Source organism: Petaurus breviceps, unplaced genomic scaffold, assembly GCF_028583685.1.
Source record: "Petaurus breviceps papuanus isolate PSGF00001 unplaced genomic scaffold, PetGlider_PUasm1.0 190, whole genome shotgun sequence".
NCBI classification, from domain to species: Eukaryota; Metazoa; Chordata; class Mammalia; order Diprotodontia; family Petauridae; genus Petaurus; species Petaurus breviceps.
In genome coordinates this window covers 4,805,742-4,822,368 of record NW_027185810.1, presented here as the reverse complement: position 1 = coordinate 4,822,368, position 16,627 = coordinate 4,805,742, and the positions used below count along the sequence as shown (strand labels likewise).

Below are 16,627 nucleotides of genomic sequence, written 5' to 3'. Positions count from 1 at the left end.
TCATTGACTTGTACTAAAATTGTTGCCTTGCCTATGGCTGTTATCCCAGTTTCTCAACCTAGGTTGAGTTTTCCATCAATACTTACTGTTTTGCTAACCATTGCCTAGTGCCTACTGCTCTCACTGCTACAACTGGGGGGGGGGGGAGATTCCTGCCCTATGTCTCCCGCCTTTTCCAAGACAAAGGAAAAAACCCTTCTTATAATCCTTTCCCAAATAATTATTGTGAATAACAACATTGTTTTTATGCAGGTCATAATTATATAACTTTAAAATCTAGGGTTCCATGGAATTTTCTTATTCAAATTCTAAGTATGGTAAATAACAGTAATAACTGAAATAATTGCTAACATATTTAGTTTGTAAACTTTAAAGTTTACAAAGCATTTTACGTACATTGTTTTATTTGATCTTCTCAACAACTGTGTGGGATAGGTTTTATTTTCCCCATTTTACAGATAATCTGAGGCTCAAGGAAGTTGTGTCTTGGTAAAAGTTACACAGTTTGAAAGTGTCACATGTAAGACTTGAACCCAGGTCCTCCTGACTTTTAAGACCAGTATTTTTGGTAGGCAAGTAAAAAGCAAAAGGAGGGCAGGCATAGATACATAGTTACCCAGAAATTTTTTTTTAAAGCAATCGGGGTTAAGTAACTTGCTCAAGGTTACACGGCCAGGTGTTTCTGGGTGGGTGCTAAGTGTCTGAGCCCGGATTCGATCCACAAGTCATCTCGACAGTGGAGCCGATGCTCTTACTCGCTGTGCTACCTGGCCCCCACCTAGAAAATTTTTATTAGAAAATATTTTAAGATGCTGAAAATAGGATCTATTATCAAGAGAAGTCAAATTTGGGTATCTACATGGTATTTGTTGTATGATGTTTGAGGGATATTTGAATCTGACAGTACAAAAAGAATTCTTATTTTAACATGAAAAGGTGACAGATGCTCAGGTACCATATCTCCCATGAAACCTTTCCTGATTCTCTAGGGAGAAGGGATACCTATCTCTCCTTCCTCAGATTGCTAATAGCATCATGTCCTAATTCCTACCATAGGGCACCTGACTGAAAGAGGATAAATATGTTCAGCTAGTAGACTCAGACAGGCAGCCAGAAGCTGAATCAGAAACATAGCATCCTCATTGTTCAGCTGCCCTTCATCTGATTGACATGGTATGTAGCCTCTGGACAGCACAAACACACAATTTAGACAAGAACAGCACAGGAACAAATTATACAGAAGACACCACACCCCCGGACCTCCAATGTTGTAATGGTGTTGCTGAACTGCTCTTCTGAGCCATCTTGGCCTCTGGGTTTATCCTCTCTCTGCTCATCACCACAGATAGGCCAATTTGAGCAATAAATAAACCTGAATGTAGAGATGTATGAGAGATGTTGTAGCAGAGGAATCGATCCATAAGAATTGGCAACTGATTAAATAGGAGTATCAAAGGAGAGTGAAGAGTTGAGGAATATGGCCATTTTAAACTGGGATGACGAGAAGGATGGACATCAATCAGGAAACTGGGAAAAGAGCTGGATTTAGGGAGAGAGTAACTGAAATAAGTGACAATAGCCCTCATTTATCTTATGCTTGAAGATTACAAAGTGCTTCACATGTTTTGTCTTTTGATCTTTGCAAAACACTGTAGAATAGATCTAGTTCTAATGAGTTCCATTTTACATGTGTTGAGTTGGAGACGCTCATGGGAAAGCCAGGTCAAGAAGTATAGCAGACAGTTGGAAGATGAGAGACTAGGGCTCAGCAGAGAAATGAGGTCTGGTGAAGTAGATTTGGTAGTCATCTGAATAGCAACGATCATTGAACCCCATGGGAGCTGGTGGTATCACCAAGAGAGAAAGGTCAGAGAGTCATTGAATTAGAAGTAGGAGGGACCTTAGAAGTCTACATCTCTCATTTTACAGAGGAGGAGACTGAGATACACAAGAGAGTAAGACTTGCTCAGCATCAGAGGGTTAGTAAGGGAGAATTTGAATTCAGGTCTTCCTAACTCTAAGCCTAGAGCTCTTTCTACTGTGCCACCTAGCTACCACTCCACTCTACCATCTGAATAAGAGGACCCAGGCATAGATCCACACCTAGGAGCTGAGACACAGCTAATGAAATCAGCAAAAGGGACTGAGAATAAACCAGCAGAATGCTATGAAGAGAGTCAATAGAGAGCAGTGTTAGGAAAACCCAAGGAGGAGAGCATATCCAGGAGAAGGAGTTGGTCAATTGCATTAAAAATGTACAGAGGTCGGGGCGGCCAGGCGGCTCAGTGAGTAAGAGCACTGGCTCCAGTGTCGGGATGACCTGGATCAAATCTGGGCTCAGATACTCAGCACCACACCCAGAAATAATAACTGGCCGTGTAACCTTGAGCAAGTTACTTAACCCCGATTGCTTTAAATTAAAAAAAAAAAATGTACAGAGGTCAAGAAGAAAGAAGACTGAACAAAAAGGCCATCAGGTTTAGCAATAAAATCCTACCTTATTATTTTGCAGTAATTACTTGTTTCCATTCCATCTTCCCTATTTCCTTCACTTTTCTTTCTCTCCTCTTTTCTTTTGGTGGCACTCTTCATTGGTTTTCATATGAAATTATCTGCTGCATGTTTTTTTCCCTTTTCTTTTCAATCATCCTTTGTATGTATTGCTGAGTGTACCCTCATTACAAACAAATATGCACATCACTGGGGCCATTACTGTCTTGCAGATGTGGGAATTTTCCCATGTTTCAGAGACAACTAAAACATTTACAATGCTTTAGCACTCCAGCTTTGTTTGACACTATTGTCTTAGCTCTTAGACTGAGGTTGGAGTGAACAATATCGTGGCTTTGGAACTGTGAAAGCGACAGGCAAGCAAGAAGAGCGAGGATGATTTATAGATAATACACTGAGTTATGTTATCTCCTAAATGCATGTGCCGTTATGCCACTTCTAATGGTATCTAATGACCTTGTGCTCTGTACATGCTTGGTCTTTGCTTCAGAATTCATTTGCTGCTTTATACATAGCTAGATTTATGGAAATGGTATGGCCAGTGAACGTTTCGTAAACACTGGGGATGCCTGGGATGTTTTAATTAATTTATTATTTTTTTTAATTTTAGTTTGTTTGAAATACAGAGGCTTGGTTTGATATACAAAAGCTTCTAGGACTAGAAACTGCAGTTTGGTGCTTATTTGCAGAAATGTTAATAATTCCTTTTTTAATGGAGTCATCACATTGGAAGTACCTTAGAAATCATGTAGGTCAATCCTCTTGATTATGTAATATGTGAGGGTCCAGAAAAGTAAAAGAATAAGCTTATTAGTGGGCAAGCTGAAACTAGAACTCAAGTCTCCTATCTCTCTAGTGCTTTTTTTCATTGTAACTTCTTATTTGTTCCTTCCCTTTTCAATCTACAAATCAGCAGGCATTTATTAAGCACCAATAGTATGTCCAGGTACTGCTTTAGTCACTGAGGATACAAAGGGAAGGAATCAGTTTCTGCCTTTAAGGATATTCTGTTGGCAGAGACATGTTCATATATAAGTATGTATGTGTTTATATATATATCTATATAAATTTACATTCATCTATACATATCTATATATAGACATATGTGTGTGATTACTCATATACACACATACATACATATAAACAGAGTACCTGGAACAGAGTACTTGTTGACTTTACTAACTTACACGTTCATTTTGGTGGAGAGTGTAGGGGGAGGCACTAGCAGCCAGGGGAATCAGGAAAGGCTTCATATGAAGATGGTACATAAACTAAACTTTGAGTAAAACTTGGGATTCTGAGCGACAGAGGTGACAAGGGAGGACATTGCAGGCATGTGGGTCAGATGGTCAATGCAAAGGCACAGAGATGTTCAATAAAGTATCAAATGTGTGAGGAAGAAGAGCACGAATAAGAGCTTGGTTTCCCTTTACTTTGTCCAGTAGCAACTTGATGCAATGTGTCACTCTAGAATAGCTTCTCTTGGGGGCTGTTTGTGGGCTCATATGCTAATTAATAACATACTGCCTTCCAGCAGGTCACCCAGTTTCCTTTGGCAGGGACCTTTGCCTGGCCCTCATGCTTAACTAAGAGAAAATACTGGCAGTTCTTCATTGATCCAGGTTTATACATCTTGTAAGAGTTTATTCATATGGTCGTAGAACAGTGTCTTCCCTGAGTGTGTTTGTTGGGATAGGGGATACCTTCCTGTGGCTATTTGCCCCCTGTCCCCAAGGCTCCTGTTTATCCTCTATTCCTACTAATCTGGCCAAACTCCAGGATATGTGTTCTTTTTTGTTAACTTGTATTCACAATTTGGGGCTACTTTGTCCTTTCCACCTCCATTACAAACAACCCTTCTTTAGGAAAAACTTGAGATGTGGAAATTTGAATTTACAAAACAGATTGTTAGCAATAGAAAAGAATTCCAAGATCCCTTTAAAGAGTGATCTCCTCTAATGCATGTAAGAAACACATACCAGATGACAAAAACTGTATTTAAAACTTATCAGAGACATTGCCTTAATGTAAAGGGAGGCACTTAGGGTTATATAATGGGTCTCCAAAGTATAATACTCAGCAGTCCAAATAGGTACAGAGTAGCATCCTAATGAAAACCCAGGTGCCTTTGCCAGCAGTAATAGTGTTTATGGTTAAAAAGTGACACCCATTTCACCCTTTGCTCTCCTCCCACAGTCATTTGGTGACTGGGCTCTGGTTACTTATCCTTTCAGAAAATTTCTTCACCACATCCATTTCAGTATTCCCTCAGGCCTTCCCCTTTGGAGAGAGAGGATGCCAATGGATTTTGAGGAAACAAAGAACAATAGCATTACATGTTTTCTAACAAGAATGGGAGAGGAAATGAAAGTTTTCTTTGCCATCTAAATGAAGTGTGGTGAGAAGCAACCAAATAGAAGCAAAGTGCACATGGGCAGAGGTAGGTTGTGGGCCCCTCCCTCAGCTTGGTGCAGATGTAAGGATGGCAGAGCATTTGACTTCAGTCTCTACCCTTTCACCTACCAGACCTCAATTACTGACAGCTGACCAGGGTGACTCAGAAAGAGAGTGAGTGAGTCAGTGTGTGTGTGTGTGTGTGTGTGTATGTGTAATAATTTCCTAGGACATCTTAGTCCTCAAGATCACAAACAAATCCATAACAGAGTATCTCTCCTTTTCTGTGTCTCTTTATCTCTGTCTGCTCTGTCTCTACATCTCTGTCTCTCTATTTCTCTGCCTCAACTTTTTTGTGGTGAGAACTCTGTGGGTGTGGATAAGAAGCACTGGGGTGGGTGGGGGTGGTAGAATTCATAGGAGAAATATCTCAGTGGACTCTAACTATGCTATATTATATCCCTCTGATCCAGAGACACTTGAAATCTCAATTGCTCTAGATTTTTCTCTTTTTGTGTGGCATTTCTAATTCCTATGGACAGTGGAACATCACTGTGTCAGGCAGTCCTTATCCTCCATTACCTTTCAGCGGCTTTTGATACTTGACCCTTTTCTGCTTTCTTTTCTTGGCTTCCATAATACTGCTGCCTTTTTGGTTTTCCTTCTGCCCATCTGATTGTTCTTTCTTAATCTCCTTTGTTAATTCATCATTCACTCCCTGGACTCTTTCTTATTAAGTATCTATTTATAGACCAGGAATTAATAATTTTGATTGGGGTGGGGGGAAAGGGTATGACCTGAGTTCAAATCTGACCTCTAACACTTTTCAGGCTGTGTGATCTAGGACAAATCACTTAACTCCTCATGTCTCAATTTTTCCATTTGTTAAATGAGGATATTGGACTTGATAACTTCTAAGGGCTTTTTCAGTACTAAATCTATTATTCTACATTCCTACAATATATTTATATGTCTGTCTCCAATTTAGGAATTGTTTACATTCTAAAAGTCCTTTTGCAGGTAGGGTATTTGAAGTCATAACACCTTTTCCCCATAGGAATTTTCCCCAAACTCAGCCCCTCAACCCTGTCTTCTTGACTTTTCATCATCTGAACCCACCTACCTCTAAGGTGTTGCCTCCTCATGTCTACCTTAGAATTCTTATCTTCATTGAAAGCTCAGGGTACTGCTTCCTACAGTAATCTTAGCTTGATACAACAAGTTATTGTTTCCCTCTTCGTCATCATATTATCTTATATTTACACATCTGTGCATATGCTAGATGGTCTCCTGACTTCTACATCATCCTTCAAGTCCCAGCTAAAATCCCACCTTCATTAGGGAAACCTTTTCTGATTCCCTTTAATTCTGGTGACTTCCTTCTGTTTATTGTTTCCCATTTATCCTATATGTATCTTGTGGACATATAAGTTATTTGCACATTGTCCCTTCCCCCTATTTCTCTTTCCATTAGACTCTGAGCTCATAGAGAGAAGGACCATATATTGTCTTTGTATTCCTTTGGCACGTAGTAAATGTTTAATGAATGCTTATTGACTGGCATGCCACATCATCCTTTAAGAAATAAGATTTTTGGAGGCAGGAGCTGTTTTTCTATTTTTATCTTTGTTTCTCTTTGACCTCCTACAGTACCTTGCCCAGAGTAGGTACTGTGTAAATGTCTGTTGTGATGAATTGAATACTCTAAATGGGAACTGTGTTCCCATCTGACTACAGAAGCCTATTGAAGCTAGAAGTAGAATTTTTTACTTATGAAATGTCTTTCTCCTGAGTTAATGAAAAAAAATTCGGTTTCAATAGTGGGCCTTTCTGATGATAGAGGTCAATCTATTGCCAAATGTAAAAGCACATGTGACATCAGTGCTTGTGACAGCTACTTGTTATTTAGTTCTTATACTACTAAAATAGTTTCTAAACCTCTCTGTGGTCTCTTTCTCTCTCTGTTTCTCCATCTGTCTCTCTGTCTCTTTCTCTGTTTATCTCTCTGAATTTCTATCTCTGACTGTCTTGTCTGTCAATCTATATCTCTTTTTCAAGAGAATTCTACTAAAGAAAAAGCCATCTGATAATTAAGGTGCAAATGTATTTTGTACAAGTGACATCAACATGAGTTTTAATAGCAATACAACCTTGAGCTTATCAGGGACTTTTATGACAATGGAAATAAGTTTTCCTGGACTTCCGTTGTAATTTCTGGAACAGACACACCTTGTTTTCTTTTCTTTGCTCTTATTTCACCTGGCCTAGATAACAGTCATTCCAAATTGTCCTCTTTAGCAGGGGATGAATAAAGAGAGAATGTTGTTCAAAGATGTTACCAGTATGGTCTGAGCCACTTAGTTAGGAATTGAAGTGTCTTACATCAATATTCGTACCTGGTTGTGACTGACTTGGGGTGAATGATGCTATTTCATTTGCTGTATTCAGTTAGAAGACACTATATAGTGGAAGGCATAGGTTCAAATCCTGGCACTGAGTATTACTAGTTTTATAACATTGATCAAGTCATCTAAACTCTGATTCTTGGTTTACTCATAAATGAAATGGGAACAATAAAATTACAATACCTGTCTCATAGGTTTGTTGTAAAGAAAGTGCTTTGGAAGCTTTAAACCACTTTACAAATATAGGTTGTTATTTTCAGTATATGTAATCTGCAGTCTATTAAAAGATGACAAATTTAAGAGGTGGAAGAAAATGTAGCTGTTTTATTTAATTTAATGCAATCTTGCCATTATATAGATGAGAAAAAATGGAGACCCTGAGAATAGAAATCATTTGATTAAGCTATATAGATAATAAATAGTCAAGCTGAAATTCAGATCCAGGACCCAAGATAGGTGGTATGAGAACCAAATGCAATAACATGTGTAAAGTCTTTGAAAACCTTGAAGTGTCATATAAATGCTACCACCACTACCACCACCACCACCACCACCACCATCATCATTATACTAAGTAATCAAATTACTGAGTTGATACCTTAGAAGGCACAGAGTTGATGCTGTCTGATGAGTTTCTTGTCTGACTTTTTATGTGCCCTCAACAAGCCCCCAGTGTCAGGGGGTTAGCCTGAGGATGAAGGTGGGAAAGGAAAGCAGAAAGGTAGGCTCTGAATTAAAGTGAGCTCCAAAGACAAATCATACTTCCACTATTTCACTTATTGCTAGCCCTGGTTAAGTTATTTATAGGGCCCTTCTGTTCTGCCCACAGGTCATCAGAATTTATAAAGGCCCCTGTTAGTTGAAAAACAAAATTTTCATAGTTGTATGTTGAAGAAAGCATAACTTCTCATCCCCCATTTCTGCAGGTGTAAGGGAAGGGAACACAGCTGGTGAGTTACAGTGGGACAGATCATCAGGAAAGGACCTAAAAGGGTGTGGGATGCTACCTTTTGTTTTTTGCATGTAGTGTAGGAAGGTTTTCTAAATTCTTAATTGAACAGTTGACCTTATCGTTAAGCTGGTCAAAACTACAGCTAAATGTCATCTAAATGACTTTCCCAGCCTCTGAATTTGCATGTGAAGCAAGAGCAGCCCTAAGCAAAACTGTGAAGTAGACTTCTTCTAACTCTAAGGCTCTCCTTTATTCCTCCCCCATCCCACCTAGGACCTTCAAGCTCCTTCCATCTTCTGTCATCAAAACTTAATCTCAGGTAAGGACTTTATAAACTTCTAAACTTCTACATCTTAGATACACTGAGAGACCTTACTATATATTACCTCTGTTAGGGCTTTTTTTTTTTTTTTTGCTTTACAAGGAGAGAGAAGCAGGAGCTCATCTTCAGGAGGTCTCTCTGTCTGTGTTTTTTGCCTCTGACTTACTCTTTGCCAAAAGCAGAGCTTGCTCATAATTTCTTGATTTGCCTTAATGTTAATTTAATCCTCCATTCCTCCCATTAGAATGTAAACTCCTTGGTAGTAGGGATTATTTTATTCTTTGTTTTTGTATCTCTAACACTTAGCACAATTCAGAGAACACTGTAGAAGCTTAATAAATGTTTGTTGATTGGTTGATTGATTGAGCAAATAGTTAAAAAAACCAACAACAGAGGAACCAACAAAGGAATATGCTGTTATGGATCTGATTTTCACCAGTAACAGAGAGAAACTGATTGTTGAAGTGGGATTTGCTATAGAGAAGGAAGAGGAAATTTAGTAATAGTCCGTCATGTGTGCTGCATTTGGGGAGAAAAGATTTCATTCAGAGAGAATAGGCAGGATCTCATAAACGAAAATTCTATAAGGTTTTAGTCCAAGAAGAATGGGAAGTTCTCAAGAATGAAAATCCGAAGTTACTTGGAGAATTTTTTAATAAGGGAAAAGAGTCTAAAGAGATTAAAGACACCGCTATAAATGAACAGAGAATTCACCAACCTACTTAAATTTTCAAATGTATGAAAGATGGAAGCAAAGGCAGATAATGAAGGATGAATATTAAAGCATGACACAGTGTTATCAAAAAGAGTATCGGGAGTGCTAAAGGTGAGAATAAGCTGAGGCTAGTGAGGAGAACTACAGCTATAGCTAACAGGTGCTTTTGAGTTATGTTAGGGGAGAGAGAATGATCAAAGGATGGAGGAACCACTTTTTAGGGTGAATGGGACAATGATAACCAACAATGGAGAATAGAGCCACTGAACTTTTTTTCTCTCTGCTAAAAGAATGATCTTTGGACTGGAAAGGACAAAGTCAAACTGGCTAACAGGGACTTGAGCCATTTCCAAGATCACTAAGGAGATAATAAGAGAAAGTTTAGTTGACCTTGATTAGTTTAAGTCTCTTGACTCATGAAATCACATAGTTTGACACAGAAAGAACTGGCAATTGTGATTTCTGAGCTACTGCTCTTTGAAAGACTGAGAACCGGAGGGATGAAAGAGGATTAGAAAAGGGCAAATATCCCTTTATAATATTAAAAAATTAAGGGAAAAGAATGAATCCTGAATCCTAAAGGTCAGTGAGCTTTATTTCTATTCCTGGCAAAATTCTAGAATGTGTTATTTAAAGGGATGTCTAGTGAATTTCTAGAAAAGGAAGCAGTGGTCACAAAGAGATAGCACAATGTTGTTTTGAAGAGTTCACGGAAGACTAACTTCATTTCCTTTTATGATTGGCTTACTAGAATGGTAAATCAAAGGAATGTTTTAGGTATAGTTGTGGCAAAGGCTATTCTTATGGACAGGTTGAGGAGGTATGAACTAGGTGAGAGTACAATTAGGTAGATTTAGAACTGCTTAGATGAACGTACCCAAAGTACTGGTTTGATATCCACAGGGAAAAAAATCTTCAGTGAAGTGCCCCAGAGATGTATTCCTGAACCATTTTTGTCACTGACTTCCATAAGAATATAGACATTATGCTCATCAAATAAGCAGATAATACCAAGTTGGAGGGCTTGCCTGATACACTGGATGATGAACTCATTATTTTGATAAGCTAGAACATTGGATCAGTTCTGTTGAGATTCAATAGGGATAGATGAAAATTCTTACACTTGGAAATCAACTTATAACATGGGGGTTTAGCTAGATAGTAGTTTATCTGGAAAAGATCTGGGGGTTGTAATGGACTGAAGACTCAGTTACAAATAAGCAGTATAATATTACACCAAGGAAAGCTAATGAAGCCTTAGAATGCATTGTGAGACGAATCATGTCCAATCAGGAAGGTGATAGGTCCATCATATCCTCCCTGGTCATATTATACCTGGAGTGTGGCTTTCAGTTCTGGGCACCACATTTTAGGAAGGACCCTGATGCATCCAGAAAGCAACAAGATTGGTGAAGAGCCTTGAGATGAAGTCGTAAAATATGGAATGAAGCCCACATAGCCTTTATCTCAAAGAAGAGGAGATTGGGGCAGCTAGGTGGTACAGTGAATAGAGCATCATCTCTGGAGTCAGGAAGACCTGAGTTCAAATCCAGCCTCAGACACTTAACATTTACTAGCTGTGTGACCTTGAACAAGTCACTTAACTGCAATTCACCTGCCTTCCACCCTCCAAAAGGCAAAAAAAGAAGAAGAAGAAGAGATGTCAGGGTGTTGTGTGATAACAACTTTTAAGTGTTTGAATGCTTGTGGTGGAGGAGATGGATTAATTTCATTCTCTTTAGTCCCAGTGGCCAGAACTAGGAATACTGGGTAGAAATTGTAAAGAGGTAAATAAGGCTTGATATAAAGGGAAAAAAAGTCCCCTAAAAAATATAAATATCCCAAAATAGAATGGGTTGTTGTGGTTGTGGGTCCCTCTTCAACTGAAGTCTTCCAATACAGGTAGGCGAACACCTGATGAATAGTTACACCAGTTCTTGTCTAGACATAGGCTGGAGCCTTTTAACTTTGGAATTCTGAGAACTTTTATATCAAATCAATGAATTTCTAATTGTATAGTTTCAAGTGTGGTCATGAAGCTAGAACTAGAGGCCATTTAGTTTAATCCCCTTGTTTTTCAGATGAGGAAACTGAGGGCCATGGAAGTTATATGCCCCAGGTCAAGGTCATAAACATAAGACATAGGATTTGATTCCAGGTCCTCAGTCTGTTTACATTATACAAGCTGCTTCCTTTTGAAAAGGTCAGATTTCCCAATCACCCCAGGCCTATATCAGTGGTCCCTTGCTTTGCCCAAACGAAGTATCTGATCAGGGTCTGGTTTTGGATTTCAGTATTCTCCCTAGTTGCATATTCCTCATGTAAATTGAGGAACATGGCAATCTTACACCACCTTTATAGCAGTATGCGCAGCTGCTTTTCTTTCCCGTGGATGGTGAGATTGTCCTCTCAGAGTTTCCTCGCATAACCATCCTGTTCATGTTACTTGTGCTACTGCATGCCAGTGTGTAAGACTGCTACTTTATCTATAGCCTTCCCCCTCCCCCGGAATGGTTATTCAGTTCTAGATTGGGGATTGTAGTAATCCTTCATTGAAATAAAATACCCACCCCCTGTGTGTGTATGCCTATCGAGATGTCCCCCTGTGAACTCCAGAATAACTTTCTGCTTCTGCTTCTCTGTGGGCCAGCCAGGTAGGTCAGAGCTTGCAAGAGATTATGTTGCAAAGGCACATCGTTTCCCCTGGACAGCCACTGGCTCTCCTAATTGCAGAGTCTTAAGTGCAATGGTAACACCCAGCAGGGCTGTGGAGTGTGGGTGAACATGTAGGTTGAACACCTTGGAGACATCCGGCTCTGACGAAGTTCAGGTTCAGCTTTCCTCCTTCCTACTGATGAAGTTCCCTGACAAAGCCCGAAGGAATTTTCTTTCCACCAGAGGTGTTTATAACCTCTAATTTGCTCACCCTTCCTCAGTCCTTTGGCTGACTGCCACTGAGCTTAGTGCACACTCTGGGCCCCAGAAAGGTGGGGCTCATCTCCCAGCTTGCCCATTGCACTGGATGCAAATAAGTCAGGGGACAGACTTCCTGGCGAACGAGGGACAACCATTCCTTCCTGCACAGCTGCCCTGGATGTTTGCATGTTGGCCACCCAGAAAGCCAATCAGGGAACAGAAAGGTGGTCACTGTTGCAGTAAGTAAATGAAAGGGGTTGCTTCGATTCATTTGGGGGCAGCTGGCCCAGCTTGTCTGAACAGCTCCTTGGAAGCTTATTAATTTAAACACAGAGGAGCGCCTTGTGCTGTCGGGGAGAATAGAGGCAAGGAGAATAGTCCTTAATGAAGATTCCTTTTTTATATCTGTTTTGAGTTTGGTAAGGGCACCCCTTTGGAAGAAAAGAATTCGACAAGTGCTCATGTAGTATTTGATACAACCTCAGAAAGGTTTGCTTCGTGCACTAAAACAGGTTCTGACCTCATTTCCCAGAGGAGTTATAAATGAAAAAAAAAAAAGGAGTACTAATTAGTGCCTCATTAAGTACTTACAGTGAAGTATGATAATTCTCCTGAAAAGATAATCTAGTCGATGAATAAAAAGCCAGACTCACCTTTAAAATAGCACTAGAATACAAAGTCATTTTAAATCAAAGACTTCTTTTTCACATTGGTGAAAAATTACAATGTTTTAATGGGTCCTCTACATAACAGCACAAAGGGATCTTTCAGAACATGCTGATGTTAGAAAAGTTATCTATTTTGAAAGCTGTCTCATAGTCTGAGTTTCACCTGAATGGTTCCAGACATAATTCCTCCCCTCCCCCTTCATAATTTTAGGCGACAGCACCAAGTACTTTAAAAACAAAATGCAGACGCTTTGTTTATGTACCTTACAGTAAACAAATTGAAGCCTGAGAGCTTCCTCTTTTGAGAGGGGAATGTTCCCTCCCATAGTTATTGTCTGGCTCGATTCCAATGGGTTTACCAGACTGAAAAGGGAAAGTACCAGTGATGTGATTAAATTGAGAGAGCCATATTGGAACCACGCTTAATTAAAACAGTGTGAAAACCTAGTAAGAGACTTACAGAACCTGGGATATTAGCCTGAATCCTCAGATAACCAAATTATTAAGCACCCAAAAAATAGGCATTAAAAAAAGTCCTAGCGTAATGGGAAGAACCGCTGTATTTGGAGTGAGATTCTGGCTTTGCCAATTATCACCCATGAGATTATTGCTTTACACTCTCTCCCTTAAAATGATGACATTCTGGGACTTTGTCAACTGAGGTGAGGAGGGGAACTCCTTCCTTATATCTGTGAAATAAAAGAGCTGGTACTTGCTTTGGCAGCACGTACATTAAAAGGGGGGGGGAGAGGGAATTGGATATGATGACTTCCAAGATTCCTTTTAGTTCCATTTTTTTTCTTTCCTCTATTTATTTTGTGAATTTTTCCCAAAGGCGGGTTATCCCACTTTGCAGGTTATCTGGCTATTTTCCTCTTTGCTGTCAACCTGTGACTGTTCTCCCTCCCACCTCACCCATAGGGAGAAGCATTTCTTTTTTGTGCTCCCCTTGGCTAATTGCAATGAAGAAAGTGCCTAAGCAAACCATAATCTGAAAGGTAGAACTACTGATAGAAATCACATATGTGCAGAAGCCAAATAAAAACTTTCTCTAAGATGCTCTTGGTTTAGGACTGTCCATTTTTATTCTTCCCCCCTCCTTTTTTATTTTAATAATCACAAACTGACCATATTTTATTTTACACTGGAGTTTTATACTCTTTTGGCCCTTATTAAACCCAAATTCTGAGTTTTATGCCCACTTGGCCATCAGCAAATTTTAATTCTGATTTGGATGCTATCAGATTGTAAAATACCAAATGCTTTACATTGAAGGTAATCTTAATCTGTTTTCAAATAAATGGCTTCAAGTGCTGCCATTGAGAATGTGGCTTGGGGAAGGAAAAGTTGGTCAACAAGGGAATAGTCGTTTCCTTTGGCTCTTTCCATCTGGTGAAAAATTTGGTCAAGATCAAAACCATTTGGTGAAGATATGGATATCTTTCACAAATAAACTCTATGGATTGGCTAGAGCTTTGCTGATAGAGTGGGTGGGACTATTTCTTTACCGAGATTTTTTCAAAAGTGTGCTCTGCTCTGCCCTGCTCAGGTATGGTCCTCCTCGTAGCTGTAACCTGACTATCTAGGCTGTCAAGAGTAGAATTCTGTACTCTCGTGTGTATTTCCTCCTTTTTCTCTTTGTTCCTTTCCATTTTTGCTAGCTCTGACACTCAGTTCTAGTAAATCAGGCCTACAGGGGGCAGATCCACATAGAGGCACCTAGAAAACATGGACCAGCCCAGAACAGAGAGTTTTCTAGGGGAGAATGTCCTTCAACCTGGTGCTCTGACTCCTGCTCTCAAGTGGGATGATGGGAAGTAGAACTCTTCTGCATTCCCCTCAAATATAATTGTAATGAAGTGACAGAGCAAAAGAAAATATGAAGGCTATAATTACTATAAAATAAAAGTCACATGTGTGAAGAAGCCAAACAAAACTTTCTGTAAGATAGTCATTGTTTGGAATTATCCATGTTTCTCTGTTTCTCTCTCCTCTCTGTCTTGCTCTCACTCTCTCTTTTTCTGCCTTTCTCTCCCTCTATCTCCTTCCCTCTACCTTTTCTCTTTTCCTCCCAAACTCATCTCCAGTCACAAATTGGCTATGTGTTATTTTGTCCTATAATTTTAGACACTCTTTGTTCAGTTATTCAGTTGTGTTCAATGACTCCATATGGAGTTTTCTTGGCAAATATGCTAGAGTGGTTTGTCATTTCCTTCTACGGTGGATTAAGGCAAATAGAGGTTAAGTGACTTGCCCAGGGTCACACAGCTAGTAAGTGTCTGTGGCTGGATTTGAACTCAGGTCTTCCGGACTCCAGGCCCAGTGCTCTATCCACTGAGTCATCTAGCTGCCACGTCTAAACACTCTTGTTGTTGTTCTTCAGTTATATCTGACTCTCTGTGACCCCATTTGGGATTTTTCTTGGCAAAGATGCTGAAGTGGTTTGCCATTTCTTTCTCCAGGTCTTGGCTATTCGTAAATGCTAAGTGCAAAAAGTGTCATGCCCCAAAGTTGATAAAGCACCATGTACTTGGAATTAGGGGTCACTATGACTATCAATCTAGGAAGATGAAAATTGGAGTTAGAAGAGCTTAGAGTTTATTCTAGTGAGATGTGCGAATTCCAGCATGGTCCCCTCCCCCATAATTTTCTACATCAGAAAACTGAAATGTGCTGAGGCTAAGTGATTCATCTAACATCACAAAATTAATATAGTAATTAACAGAGCTAAAACTGGAACCCAGGTCTCCTAAGTGTCAGACCATAACTTTTCCCACCATACCTCATGGCCTGGGATCAGTTTTTGGCATTATTGTCCCCAGTTTAGGCAGGAATTAATGGACATCATAAATACTAGGTGCACTTTTTTAGATGCCTCAATGTTTTGCTCTCATTCTAGACTTTCTCTCATCTTCTAGTGTTTTATCCATTCAAAATCAAAAATAGGTTTAAAAAAAGAGCTCCCTCATATTTACCATGTGGCTGATCTTGAGAATAATGGTGAGTATCTATATTCATACTCTAGGACATAGAAAATGCCTTTCTTTATTTATATTTATCATTCTGTGCCAGGTTTAAAGGTTTTTCTGTGTCATATAAAATAAAAAAAAACAGTAACAGCTTAAGAGAAGAAAATGGATCTCTTGCCTCTTACAATGATTCATCTGTGAAAAAATGAAAGAGTAGCCCAGAGTTTGCCCTTGGCCAAACTCCTTATGAGTAAGTCTTGTCATAAAATAAGAAGAGAACTCTTAACTTCTCTAAGGCTTTGCAATCACAAAGGGATTGAAATACGGTGGGGGGATGATGATGAAGATATGCTGACAGAAAATCCTTGAGTAGTCAAAGTTAGGGGATACTATTGTTAGCCTAGATAGATATGAAAGAGGGATGGTAGAGACATGGCTTAGAAAAGTGGCAGCCAGTTTAGGACTTTGCCAGGTAAGGCTTTGAAATCTACTGGTAGGAAGGAAAGACACATTTATTAAGCTCCTACTGTGTGCCGGGCATTGTGCTAAACATTTTGCAAATATCCTTGCAAGTACCTTTATAAGTAAGTGTTATTCCCATTTTACAGTGGAGGAAACTGAGGCTCAGTTTGTAAGATATGTAAGAAATTGAGCCTTTGGAAGTAAATATTATAATAAAATATGAGTCATGCAATGGGTTCTGTAATAATTTAAATGACTGATGCTCTCTACTGGCAGATTAATTGTTACTAAGATACTGAGAAGTATTGTAAGG

At 39.3% G+C, this 16,627-nt stretch overlaps 1 protein-coding gene across 8 annotated transcripts in view; it reads left to right on the top strand.

The window, feature by feature from the left end:
• Positions 1–16,627, top strand: part of ATXN1 (ataxin 1) — a 530,883-nt gene that overhangs the window by 164,241 nt on the left and 350,015 nt on the right. The window contains exon 1 of one of the 8 annotated variants that reach the window (XM_069092452.1): positions 12,206–12,454. The exons of the other annotated variants lie outside the window; for them this stretch is intronic. The gene's annotated coding sequence lies outside the window, so the exon portion shown is untranslated. Of the gene's footprint in view, positions 1–12,205; positions 12,455–16,627 lie in introns of those variants that run through there. 8 annotated transcript variants of the gene reach the window in all.